The sequence below is a fragment of the Ictalurus furcatus genome, chromosome 14 (genome assembly GCF_023375685.1).
Source record: "Ictalurus furcatus strain D&B chromosome 14, Billie_1.0, whole genome shotgun sequence".
Lineage (NCBI taxonomy): Eukaryota > Metazoa > Chordata > Actinopteri > Siluriformes > Ictaluridae > Ictalurus > Ictalurus furcatus.
In genome coordinates, this window is record NC_071268.1 from 24,061,141 (window position 1) to 24,074,297 (window position 13,157).

Consider the following 13,157-nt stretch of genomic DNA (forward strand, 5'->3'; position numbering starts at 1 on the left):
CCGTCAGTGTGGACGGAATTTATATGATGTTACAGTAACAAACTGTCAGTACACAGACACAGACCAGTTGTTTACTGCAAGCTTTCACTGTTTTACATGTTCATTGCAAGACAGGATCCTACAAGAAAGGAAAGGAACATGGGATGTTTTAGATTATTATTATTTTCACTATCTCAGGGGTAGGTCATGGTCATAAAGAAGAAAAACCCTCTTATCTAGGATCCACTACTTCTCTGCATATTCAACAGGACATGAAAGGCAGAAGTGCCTCTAGATCAAAAACACTCTCACATTAAAACCCAAGCACTGAATAACGTACCATTTCTAACTGGTTATAAGACATCAAACTGTATTATCGTCAGCAAAAACATGTCACATCTTAGGTAGGATTTTAATTAGGAATCACCAAGATCTATTATGTTACATTTTATATTATGTTCAGCTTTAATCATTCACATCACTCTTGACACTATCTATAATATTTACTTCTATATACAGTATATATAGGTATGTATGAACAAATGAACTGGATGGAATGATTTAACTGTAGATTAAACTGACCATATGGAAGTAGAGAAACTCCACCACCGTGTCATTAACACTGTAAAACCATTCTCATTTTGGACCGCCATTGCTAAGAACGGTTAACCATTGAACTGTTAATATCTTCAGTTCGATACGGTGAAACTATTATGAATTCAGAACTGACTCTCATGCTCATACTCATCATTCGCTCATACGCTCATAAGTTCCTGTTAACACGATAGCACTTTTTGACTCTACAGGACACAGTTATAGAAGGGAAACTGTTTACTATCGCACTGTTCAGTGTCACCTAGATCAGGATGGGTTCCCTTTTGAGGATTTCCCATTTATATGTTTCTGTAAAGCTGCTTTGTGACCATGTCCATTGTTAAAAGCTCTATACGAATCGAATTGAACTGAATCGAACTTGCTATGTCTTTCACAAGAGTCCTTTGTTTGTTTGTTTTTTTGTTTACCAAATTAGGCACAAGAGAAACAAACAAAAATATAAAGTCATACATTTTTTTTAAATCATGCACTTTATTTTGGTGGATCCAGCGCCCATCACAGGACAGTAAATTGAACACTCATTCGAGCGTAGGATTAATTCGGCATAGCCAAGTCGCATGTTTTTGAGAGGTGGAAAGGAAGTGGAGAACCCAGAGGAAACCTACACGGACACAAGAACGTGACAAACACTGCACAGAGAGTAACCTGAGCTCAGGATTGAACACTGGAATTGTAAGGAGGCAACCCTACCCACTGCACCACCAAACCCCCTTATGTAAATGAACAAACAAACAGCAGTTGTTCAGGTATTGTACTGTACATAACCTAGATCCAATAAACCTGGATAAGATGCAAACTATGTGATGCTGTTTCTTTTGCAGCACATATCAAAAGAAAACCATATCCTTTTATCCACGATCCTAATTTGCATCATATACTGAAAAACAACAAAATGTTCAAACAGTACCATAAAAAAGCAGGTTTCGACCAACACCTGGGAATTAAATATCAATCTACTTACAGCAACAGCACACTTATTTCTTCTGTCGTATTATTTAAACTAGTCTGCGACGGTGCTTTAAGGTCATTGGCTATAACGTTATTTCTATCTTTGCCGTTAGAGAGCTTAAAGTAACACAGAAGACGATGGTTTCATTTTACCTCTTTCATTTTATTCTATTTTCATAGCAGTTTGACAGGTTTCTGACAGTATTTGACAGGGTTGTTTTTTTTTCTGCACATAACAAATCGGAATATTTGTGAGATCTTTTGAAAAAAATGATTTCGTTTAAAGCATACAGCAGTGTAACCCATACAATCATAAATCAGCACTCAGTCTTAAAATACAGTTGGTTTATTGTCTTCATATGTTCTGTAGTGTTGTATAACGCTGGGTTGGGTGCGTCACTGGTACATGCTGGCACACATATATTGCTTCATTAGTGTGTTCACGTGTTCTGTGTCCCCAGTGAATCCACTGTAAAACACACAGAAGAAGAAGAAGAAGAAGAGGAAGAAGCCTTTAATTGTCACATATAAATTACGGCACAGTCTTTTCTTTGCATATCCCAGCTTGTTAGGAAGCTGGGGTCAGAGTGCAGGGTCAGCCATGATACAACGCCCCTGGAGCAGAGAGCGTTAAGGGCCTTGCTCAAGGGCCCAACAGTGGCAGCTTGGTGTGCTCGGTGGATCATTAATCCAGAGCCTTAACCATTGAGGTGGCTCAATGGTTAAGGCTCTGGGTTACTGCTCTCACACACACAGCATACATAAAACACACAGCATACATTAGGTGTCATGTAAGACCATGAGAACAAAATCTCCAGTGGGACACTAATGAAGCTATAAACGTTACAAAGGAGAGACTTACCTCTTCTTGCTGTTCTGCATGCGGCGGAGGAAGGAGCAGAGAGAAGAGTGCTTGGCTTTAGATTGTAGCAGCTCAGCATGCCGGCTGGTGAACTCAATATCTCCCAACTGCCTGGTCTGCAATTCAGATCTTCTGTACCTAGACATCATGTGTCACAACCACATGTTCACTACAACACTTTATTCATCAAGTCTAATGATATCTAACCAACATTTTGAACCTGCAGCTATGAAAGTTTTGCAGAATAACTTTCTTGGCTTGGTGAGCCACATTCAGTATACTTAAGTTAGGCTATGGATTCAAATCTTTCAGCAGAGGACACGCTATAGCCACCAGAAAACAGGTTTCCTAAAGCCTTAGAACATTTCCAAAGTATTGTAGCTATTAAAAGTTTCATTCAAGTCTTGCCCTGCATTTGTGTGGACAGAAGAATGAAGGAAACTTGCGTACCCACCCTCTATCGTCTGCAGCAGATTCATCTTCTTCTGCGCTTTCTCTTGGAAACAAACATCTTCTGCAGGAAGGACTGTCCCAGCTTATGAAGCTCTCATCAGTCACCCCATTTCTGCAATGAAAACACGTTACATTTGCCCAATATTAAAGAAAGAAAGAAAGAAAGAAAGAAAGAGTTTAACTCAGTTTGTGTCAGTGATTAAAATCTGAAGTGAACCAAAACTGAATACTCAAAAGATCTACTATTTCACATAAGCAAAAGGCAGAAAATAAAAGGCTGAGAGGAAATCTGCAGTCCAAAGTCAAGCCCTGTCTTACCTGTCCCCTGATGGGAATGTGGACGTGTATTGGAAGAGAAGCACTGATAACAGGACAACCTGCACTAAGCTCAGGAGGTAAGGCATGATAAAACCTTCAAGAAATGAAAGTAGAAACAAGCTGTAAAATCCCAGAGCTGGTTTTCCAAGCTATTTCATGTAACATATAATATGAGGTGAGAATGCTGAATGTAAACAGGAGACAAAACCGTCCGACTCACCTACAGGATAATCCACTCGCTGTGATAAACGTGCAGAAGAAGAACGATTGTGGAGCCCACGTTTGCACAAAGCACTTTTTGTACCCCCAGAAATGATTGACCGGAGGAAATAAAGACATGTCATACCCTGGATTTTATGGCTGTGCTTATTTACATTACTCATTATGACTATTTACGATGCTGGAGGTAATAGGTGACTTTGTGTGCTCATGCTACTCCGGTTAAATATCATTAGCAGGACACACTTCCTTAATTGGCAGATACGATTCCACATTATTATTTATAGTCCCACTTGTTGTGGAAAATCAGTGCAGTGAAACTTTGAGTTCAAACACTAGATTGACCATTTCGGCACTTTCTGGAAAAGTGTACGTGGTATTTGGGAAAAAAATAAATAGACCATTTAGGCACTTTCCGGAAAAGTGTACATGGTATTTGGGGAAAAAGGAAATCGACCATTTCGGCACTTTCCGGAAGAGTGTATGTGATATTTGGGGAAAAAGGAAATAGACCATTTCGGCACTTTCCATAAAAGTGTACGTGGTATTTGGGGAAAAAGGAAATCGACCATTTCGGCACTTTCTGGAAGAGTGTACGTGGTATTTGGGGGGGAAAGAAATAGACCATTTCGGCACTTTCCATAAAAGTGTACGTGGTATTTGGGGAAAAAGGAAATAGACCATTTTGGCACTTTCCAGAAAAGTGTACGTGGTATTTGGGGGAAAAAATAAATAGACAATTTCGGCACTTTCTGGAAAAGTGTACGTGGTATTTTGGAAAAAAATAAATAGACCATTTAGGCACTTTCCGGAAAAGTGTACATGGTATTTGGGGAAAAAGGAAATCGACCATTTCGGCACTTTCCGGAAGAGTGTATGTGATATTTGGGGAAAAAGGAAATAGACCATTTCGGCACTTTCCATAAAAGTGTACGTGGTATTTGGGGAAAAAGGAAATAGACCATTTCGGCACTTTCCGGAAAAGTGTACGTGGTATTTGGGGAAAAAGGAAATAGACCATTTCGGCATTTTCCCGGAAGAGTGTATGTGATATTTGGGGGAAAAGGAAATAGACCATTTCGGCATTTTCCGGGAAGAGTGTATGTGATATTTGGGGGAAAAGGAAATAGACCATTTCGGCATTTTCCGGGAAGAGTGTATGTGATATTCGGGGGAAAAGGAAATAGACCATTTAGGCACTTTCCATAAAAGTGTACGTGGTATTTGGGGAAAAAGGAAATAGACCATTTCGGCACTTTCCGGAAAAGTGTACGTGGTATTTGGGGAAAAAGGAAATCGACCATTTCGGCATTTTCCGGGAAGAGTGTACGTGATATTTGGGGGAAAAGGAAATAGACCATTTCGGCATTTTCTGGGAAGAGTGTATGTGATATTTGGGGGAAAAGGAAATAGACCATTTCGGCATTTTCCGGGAAGAGTGTATGTGATATTCGGGGGAAAAGGAAATAGACCATTTAGGCACTTTCCATAAAAGTGTACGTGGTATTTGGGGAAAAAGGAAATAGACCATTTCGGCACTTTCCGGAAAAGTGTACGTGGTATTTGGGGAAAAAGGAAATAGACCATTTCGGCATTTTCCGGGAAGAGTGTACGTGATATTTGGGGGAAAAGGAAATAGACCATTTTGGCATTTTCCGGGAAGAGTGTATGTGATATTTGGGGGAAAAGGAAATAGACCATTTCGGCATTTTCTGGGAAGAGTGTATGTGATATTTGGGGGAAAAGGAAATAGACCATTTCGGCATTTTCCGGGAAAGTGTACGTGATATTTGGGGGAAAAGGAAATAGACCATTTCGGCATTTTCCGGGAAGAGTGTATGTGATATTTGGGGGAAAAGGAAATAGACCATTTCGGCATTTTCTGGGAAGAGTGTATGTGATATTTGGGGGAAAAGGAAATAGACCATTTCGGCATTTTCCGGGAAAGTGTACGTGGTATTTGGAAAAAAGTATAGAAAAGAAAAAAAAACCCCTCACGTGTTAGAAAACAGAACTGATTTTTAGTGTATCGATTGCAATAATCAGTATAAGCAGGTATTATTAGTGACTCATAACTTCAGGGCCTGGGGTTCGAGCCTAAGCACTGGATGCTAGCTGTGAGGAGTTTTACATGCTCTTCATTTGTCACTGAGGTGGTTGGCCACTCCCAGCTGGCCCTAGGTGGGAATGAGTGCATGAATGTGTGTCTGTTTTTTGACGGGGTGATCCGTCCGATTCGATTCAATTTCATTTGTGTTAAATTTTTGACAATTGCCACACATCAGATTTACAGAAATCTGGATGAAGATGTAGTTTTAGATCCCCGATGAGCAAACCAGAGGAACAAAGCTAACCCTGACAAGACATGGAAGAAACCTTGAGAGAAACCAGACTTAAAAGGAAACAATCCTCTTCTGGGTGACATTATGAATTATCAATAAATATACTTATAATCTTAGAAATAAATATTCTTCCATCATTTTTAGGTGCTCCAGTCTACAGTATCCAAGTGAGGATGTTTTCTGAAGAAAGAGTGATTCATGGATATAAAGTATTTTTGGTAAGTGCCAACCGTGCATTCCCCTCCCCCCTGTAAATCTATTCAAACCCTCAAGACATCTTCAAGTTCATATGCCAATGCCTTCGATTTTAAAAGTATTACTTTGAATATATTTAAATGATTTTTCCAATTGGTAGCGATGGTCCACTTCTAAAATTTGTACCACGTTTGCAGAATAGAAAATTTGTAGGTGCAACTCGGATTTGGATCGTAGTCCAAACAGACATTTCCACCGCCCATAGTGTTTAAAGACAATATGATGGATCACGTTAAATCTTGCGGAAGAGATTATATCAATCTGATGAGTCACGGAGTACAAACATGAGGACTATCTTTTCCCTGACTGAGTCACCATCTTCTTCAAACCTTCTTTATAGCGCCTGTATAGCTGCCATCAATGGTATAGCTATGGTTCGAAGAGCCAGGAATGATATTTCAGGGATTGTAGATGTGCAGGGGAAAACACTGGGAAAGAACACACATGTTCACTGTGAATTAGAAGAGTGGTAAGCATGACAGATCTCTGTTTTAAATGGCAAAAAAACATAGCGGAACATTTTTTCCCCCCACTGTATCTGGGAATGTGGGGAGATCAAAACATTCTGGCAAGAAGTAATAACACAAATTTCTGTAATTATTTCAAAACCCATTACAATGGCCTCTGAAATACAATACCCTCCAATAGTATTACCAATAATTCTTACACACCTATATTTAACAAAGATATTTGTTTTTGGATAAACATGTGTTGTGTTCGCAATTGTTTGATATCCATGAGAGCAGAGTATTTTTGTGGATTTCTTTTGACAAAAGATCAAAAGATTAAACAATAAAGACAAATTTTTTCACAGCCTTCTTTGCTCATATTTACCAAGGGTGCCAATATTAGACAATAGTTCTTGTGCGAAATATAATCCTTTTCACTGAACTTGTGTCCTGTGCTGAAACCGAGTTTGTTTTATGACTAATTTTGAATTTCAAGAAACTGTTATTTCTTTCGTCTATACTGCCACACTCGTATAAAATATTATTAGGGTTGCCGTTATTTAATAATTTTCTCTTTGATCATTGTAAAGTATACAGTAATTTTGTTTAAATGTATGCAACAGAAATAATGACAAGTAGCTGACAGAAAGTAGCACAAAAATGACACTCGTGTATTCAGTTTTTTCCTTTTAATTCCCTACGATATAGGAGCCTCTATATAGGCAGTAAATAGGCTACACAGTGGAAATACCTGGATTAAGTCTATACGTTCACAACACATAGCTGCAATATCTGGTATGATTTTATAACCTAATTCAATTAAACAAACGTATCTGCTACTGTCAGCATGTTCCTAATAATAGGACATTTAATTCATGGCTGCTAATAAGGTTGTATCATTTAAGATAAGTAAATCATACTTAAAGATAAGTAATAGAAGAAGAAGAAGAAGAAGAAGAAGAAGAAGAAGACAGCATAGTGAAATTCTTATAGGTTAGTATAGATGAATAGTAGGTTAGCTATAGATAAATAAATCATACTTATAGGTTAGTGTAGAAAAGTAATAGTTTAGTATAGATAATTAAACCATACGTATAGGTTAGGATAGATAGGTAATAGGTTAGTATAGATAAATAAATCCTACCTATAGACAAATATAGATAAGTAATTAATAATTATAGGTGAGTATAGATAAGTAAATCATACTTATAGGTTAGTATTTATAAGTAATAGTATAGTATAGAAAAGCCCTTAATCTCCTTGACATAAAAAGGTTTGATGGCTCTTGTTTGCTATACAAATACATATATAGCACACAATGACCAACAGGGGGCGATGTTAACCTAAAATCTCAACAACTCTGGAGAGACTAGATCCGAGTTAGCACATAGCTGGGAACTTGTCATCGACAAAGCAATAAAGGCATAAACCCTGCATTCTGCATTCAAACCTTCGAATGTTTACTAAATTGTAATCTATATATAATGCCCACCACATCAGACGTGACTGTAGGAGTGTAGGGTGTGTTCAAAGCATTTCTATTTCTCATGTTCTCTCTGCAAATAAGTAATTGCTGAAATTTGATCTAATACATCAGTTCCCTGTGACAATTTCAGGAATAGTAGTAGAAGCCATGCATCATGCAGAACAGGAAGTAAGGTGTGAAACTCTGTGTGTGTGTGTGTGTGTGTGTGTGTGTGTGTGTGTGTGTGTGTGTGTGTGTGTGTGTGTGTGTGTGTGTGTGAAGGAGAAAGAGGCAGTACCCTGCCATCTCTAAAGGGCAAGGCAGGGTGTTACCAGTAGAAATGACTGCAAATCAAAACTTATAATATCCTGCTGCTTGTCTCGCAGGTCTCTGTCTGGAGCATCGCAGACCCACTTATCATCATTGGTCTGACAAATCATGATTCAGACCATAACATGTTACACTGACGACACACACACACACACACACACACACACACACACATCGCTACAGACTACCTTTGCCTCTTTGCCTTGTTGGGTTTATGGACTTGTTAGTAGTACAGCACCTGCCATCATCCAGGCTCTCAATATATACTGCCTAATGTGATGGTTCAGTAGTGTGTGTCTCCACGCTAATGAGAGAATGATGGCCAAATAAAAAACCCTTATTCCTCTGTGCTTATTGAAGACATCAGTCTGTAGCCTGTGGTTTCAGACAGACATAGTGTCTATGAACTGCCATATTGCCTGGGCAGCTCTAGGGCACTGGATGGACGGGAGTAGAAGTGTGTGAGCCTGACAGTTTGGACAGGTATCACAATAATACATGATTAGAAGAGCTAAATTAAGGTTAGTGAGCTGGAAAAAGCTACAGTGATTATAGGAGAGACGTGATTCAAATTGCTGTGTGAATGTGTGTGTGGGTGTGTGTGTGGGTGTGTGTGTGTCGTCAGTGATTCCTAGTGCAGAACTGGCATTAATTTGGATTAAAAATTCTCATCTGTCCAGAACTGGTTTGATTGACGCAGTGAAAAGTGCACCATGGGGGCTGATATATTATGTATGTATGTGTGTATGAGTGAATTCTGACTGATATAGGAAGTCTGGCTATTTGTATTGTATAGATTCTGAAGTAATGTAGTGGTGTCGCTTGGACATGCTGTCACACTGGACTTTTAAGGAATTTCGAAATCAGTAGTGAGGTGTGGAAGTGGAAGATGTGGTCCTCAGTTTCTCTCTTCTTTATTATTGTATCTAATCCATTAATTACTGATTCGTCATTGTGAGTCTCATTATCACCATCATGTCAAAGTTTTCACAGGTTTAATGTGACCTCTAGGGTCATTTTGTGAAAGGGGGGTGGGGGGGTGGGGGGTGTTAAAATGAACATCAGTGTTAGCGTCTGATTTGAATGAAAAATGACTATGGAGCAAGTTTTGTTAGCGAGAAATGCCTTTGATTTCAGTCATTTGATTTCTTTAAAGGGGTGATACAGTAGTGATCTGGTCAAGTATAACTTTGTTGCTTTCTCATCCAACACAAGCACAGTTACTTTATATACGATGAACTTAAACAATAGGAAAAAAAAAAAAAAGAAATCTAATAGTTATTGTGGCAAGTGCAAAAGTTTTAACCCCCTACTATGTCAGAACTTATTCAGTAACAACCCCTTTGGCAGATATCACAGCTTGCAAATGCTTTTTGTAGTCAGCTAGGAGTTTTTCTATTTTTGTTTCATGATATTTCATGACACTCTTCCACTCTTCTTTTGCAGAATGATTCGTCCTTGCAGTTCTGAGATATTCTTAGGCTGTCTTGCATGCGTAGCATGTTTAAGATACCCACAGATTTTCACTGATGTTCAAGTCAGGGGACTGTGAGGATCGTTGTCAGTCTCTTTTCAGCTTCAGTTGTTTAACTGCCTGTCACCTTTGCTTACAGAATTTGCTGACATTTACTGAAATCCATTCTTCCATCTACCTGTGCAGTGTTTCCTGTGCCACTGGCTGCCACACATATACGCACCCCCATGATAAAGGGTTGGAAAGATGTTCTTTTCGTCAAACACTGCTCCTTTATTTTTCTCCAACATACCTTTAATGATTGTAGCCAAAGAGTTTAATTTTACTTCATCAGTCTACAGCACTTAAAACAAGTGCCTCTGGTTTATCTAGGTTTCCTTCTGATGACTCTTCCATGCAGATCATGTTCGTAAAGCGATGAGTAAAGCAGAGATAAATGGTGGACCACCACTCCTGTGTCAGATAAAACTTCCTACAGATCCTTAGTGTCATTTATATAGATATATTTTTATAGCCTTCCTCTGCTTTGTAAGCATCAGTTAGATTCATTTTCAAATTCTCAGTCTGCTGCTTAGAGAAGCCCATGGTTGTTGAGTGTTAGCACAAGGTTTGAAGAAGCAGAAATGTATTATACTTTGGAATTGTTATTCTTAATGACAATTCTCAACCTTCGTAACAAATCCTAATGAGTTATTTAAGGCCTAACACATTCATTAAGCACTCTGACTTTATAGCGTGACACTAGCCAATCTGGAGCAAATGAAGGGGGGAAAAAATGAGAGAAAATGGGAAGAAAAAAAATGTTGACCAGTTGGTTTTTGGGGGCTTTTTTTTTGTTTTTTTTTACAAGGCTGTTGCCTATTTTTTGGTTCTGAAGTAGCTGTTTTATATTTGCTTGGTCAGTCTCTAAAAATGTAATCTTGATGCCAGCAAACCAAGATCAGGTATCAATGACAAGGTGCTATAGTGCACATGTAGAATTATTGTTAAAGCAACAAAAAGTCCAGGATCTCAAAAGTAATTTACTGCTTTCTTAATAGCCCAGTAACAATGTATATTATGGTTCTCTTGTCTGACATGACGTAATATGTGTCATGTAATCAGGGATGGAGACGAATGCAAGTGCAGTTAAAGCTTGTGTTAAAGATACATGCAGACAAATCCAAATCAATAAGCAAAAACGTAGTCAAAAAACAGACACATGGTCAGGCGATGAGCAAACTGGCAAAACTATAAAACAAGAAACCAAGAAATGAGGACGAAAGCAGGATTGAAACACCGGGAAACGAGGACGAAAGCAGGATCGAAACAGCGGGAAACGAGGACGGAAGCGGGATCGAAACACCGGGAAACGAGGACGGAAGCGGGATCGAAACAGCAGGAAACGAGGACGGAAGCGGGACCGAAACGCCAGGAAACGAGGACGGAAGCGGGACCGAAACACCGGGAAACGAGGACGGAAGCGGGACCGAAACACCGGGAAACGAGGACGGAAGCGGGACCGAAACACCGGGAAACGAGGACGGAAGCGGGACCGAAACACCGGGAAACGAGGACGGAAGTGGGATCCAAACACCGGGAAACGAGGACGGAAGCGGGATCGAAACAGCGGGAAACGAGGACAGAAGCGGGATCGAAACAGCGGGAAACGAGGACGGAAGCGGGATCCAAACAGCGGGAAACGAGGACGGAAGCGGGATCGAAACACCGGGAAACGAGGACGAAAGCAGGATTGAAACACTAGGAAACGAGGACAAAAGCAAAGACCAGTATGAACCAAAGTTCAAATTTGCTGCAAAATTCAGAACGGAGGCTGAATAGTTCAGCATAGGTGTCAGATTACTCCTTTGGTCAGGGCTGTGTCTTGCTCTTCAGAATTTCAAGTTCCCAATTCAACACTGCTCAGCTTCCCTTTACAGCGATTCAACCAGGCTTGATCTTAGAAGATATTTCTGTCTTTGTGACTCTTTTCATTCTCTGGGTTTGTTGGTATCCCGGGTAGACTGCGTCAGACAGTGTGTATGATTACTTTGCTAAACTTGTTTCACTTCACGAACATGGATTGATTAGATCCTGCCTTGGGGCTTTAAACACCATGGCACAGCACATCAACCAAAGCCTATGAAAATACAACGATGTGAAAGAGTCACTGCATGACTCTTTGAAATCCTTCTGTCTCTGAGAGTTTGAGCTCATACCAAAGTTCTCTGCTCTGAGTTTAAATCTTATTATAGCTTCAGGCAAATATTATGAACCTGCCAAAGTGAGTGGCACGAGCAAAAAAAAAACCCACATTCATTTAAATGAATTATATGTACGGTCACGTTTATTTTCTGTTTAGCTTGTTTACATTTTATTATATGCACAGAAGGTCATAAATTGTTGTTGCAAATATCCAATAGTTCTCTATGGTAGACCTTATATACGTGCTTAAATGAAATAGCATGCCACTGGTCAATGCACATGCATTTTGCCACTGTAACATCTGCTGATCTCATACCCATTTTGTGTCTTTTCTCTTTTTGCGTCTTAACTGCAGCACCAGCACCACCCACAGCAGCTCATGTCAGCTTATACATCATATACAGTGTTGCTCTGAGGCTCTCTGTGACACAGTGAAATATCATCAGGAGGAGGACGGCGGGTATGACAATTTTAGAAATGGTACGTTCTGTATATTTTATATCTATAAAGGAACCCTGGACAAAACTATTCATTAAATAATAACACTAGAATAACAATCTGTATGCTATTGCTGCTATAAAACAAGAGTACTGAGTGCGGATATAATTTTGTACATACATCTTGAGCTGTTTTTTTCGTTTGTTTGTTTGTTTGTTTGTTTGTTTGTTTTTAAGAGGTTGGTGGCCACTTTTGACCAGCTACTATTATTTCTAAAAACTGGAACAGTCCGAGAATATATAACAAGTAGAAATATACATTTAAAAATAAATAAATAAAAAGCATTTCGATTGTAATCCTTCACGAATCCACGTCGGTCTTAAGCTTTTCCTTTCTGATTATTTATAGGAACCTCATCAAATGTCATTCAAGGAATTTCAGGTCAAACTGGCTTTTAGTAACATTGGGAAAAGATCTCTGTTATGCCAAAGTTAACTTACTGTAGTACCTATAGTTCTACACCAGGGGTGGGCAATCTTATCCGGAAAGGGCGGGTGTGGGTGCAGGTTTTCATTCCAACCAATCAGGAGGCACACCTGATTCCACCTGTTTAATCAGTTGATCTTGACTTTCAATAGATTCAGGTGTGGCTTCTGCTCGGTTGGAATGAAAACCTGCGTCCTTTCCGGATAAGATTGCCCACTACACAGTCATCTGGGATGGCAGATGGTACAGTGATGTGCCTTGTTCAGATGTGTTATTAAAGTAAGTTAGGACTTGCTCACATCATATGTCACACTTCACTCTAACTCTAAGTGACTGAAGG